Consider the following 1,533-nt stretch of genomic DNA (forward strand, 5'->3'; position numbering starts at 1 on the left):
GCTTTAAGAAATAAACTGGTGGGTGCCTGGGGGGCTCAGTGGGTTAAGCTTCTGCCTTTGGCTCGGGTCATGATCCCAGAGTCCTGGTACCGAGTCCCTGCTCAGCTGGGAGCCTGCTTCTCCCTCTGCCCCTTCCCCCTGCTCATGATCTCCCTCTGGCTCATGCTCTCTCTCAAATAGATGAATAAAAATCTTAAAAAACAAAACAAAACTCGTCCCTCGGGGCTCCTATGACCCTCCTCTCTCTTCTTAGAGGCCACACCTGTTGGGGGCTCCTGGTTTGTTTTCCAAGCTCACCTATCCGCTGACGTCTCACGGTGCCATTGCCCCCTTCCACTCCCTGCTTCCACGAAACACATTGTAGTTAGGTTGCAATTCCTTCTCTTTGTCACTTAAATACAATTCTACAACTTCTGTTTCTTGAGGTATCACCTTTAGAGACCAGGGTGTAACACTCCTCTTGGTAAGACCGAAGGATACGCCTCCCAGCTTCCGTTCTCCAGGCATCCACCTTTATATTCTGTCTCTCAACCAAGACTCCCACTTTGATTTGCCAACAGGCTGATTACAGATGTTCATAAGAAGTCTTAACGAGCCCTGCCATAGCCATCCAGTGAAACACTGGAACTTTCCCCCAATCCACATGTTCAGATCTTAGCCAAGGGCCAAACTTAGAAGCAGGCCTTTCTAGAACTACTAAGCTAACTCTCGTCTGCACGTTCCCTTCGCCCTTCGCCAAGCATCTTGAAAGCAGAATATGATCACTAGGGACCCATACAGCAGGGTGAGATGAGCTCAGTTACACCCCACAGGGATCTTGGACTTAGCCAGGGGCAGGGAAACCCACGAATCGTGGAAAATGCAGTAGCTAGGTCACACTTTGCTGTCAGGTGGGCTCTTGGGACGAAGAATCTGAATTCAAAGCTAGAAGCTGCTTGGGAAGGCAGCAAGGGGAGTTCCCTTCAGAAAGAAAGGAAAGCTTCCAGAACAGTTCTGAAAAACCAAGATCAGTAGTGCTCTCTCCTCGCCTCCCATGAGCATCCTAGTACAGGGGGTTTGTTTTTCTCTAGTGTTTAAAAAAAAAAAAAATCACTTCTCGGCCTTTTGGCTAAGATCAAGTGTAAAAAAAAAAAAAAAAAAAAAGTCAGTATTGGGAGCCTGAGTGGCACAGTCATTTGCGTGTCTGACTCTTGGTTTCCCCTTGGGTCACAGTATCAGGGTCCTGGGATCAAGCTCCATGTTGGGCTCTGTGCTTGGTATGGAGTCTGCTTGAGATCCTCTCCCCTCTCCCTCTCTGTCTGCCCCTCCTGCTCATGCTCTCCCTCTCTCTCACTAATAAATAAATAAATCTTTTTAAAAAATCAGTATGTCCTGGGGCGCCTGGGTGGCTCAGTGGGTTGGGGCCTCTGCCTTCGGCTCAGGTCATGGTCCCGGGGTCCTGGGATCGAGCCCTGCGTCGGGCTCTTTGCTCGTTGGGGAACCTGCCTCCTCCTCTCTCTCTGCCTATCTCTCTGCCTACTTATGATCTCTGTC

At 49.6% G+C, this 1,533-nt stretch overlaps 1 pseudogene; it reads left to right on the plus strand.

Moving 5' to 3' along the window:
- The first annotated feature begins 1,088 nt into the window (after positions 1-1,088).
- LOC116863935 lies at positions 1,089-1,237 on the plus strand (annotated as a pseudogene).
- Positions 1,238-1,533: the final 296 nt, after the last annotated feature.

The sequence above is a fragment of the Lontra canadensis genome, unplaced genomic scaffold, assembly GCF_010015895.1.
Source record: "Lontra canadensis isolate GAN:19392208 unplaced genomic scaffold, GSC_riverotter_1.0 scaffold5503, whole genome shotgun sequence".
NCBI lineage: Eukaryota > Metazoa > Chordata > Mammalia > Carnivora > Mustelidae > Lontra > Lontra canadensis.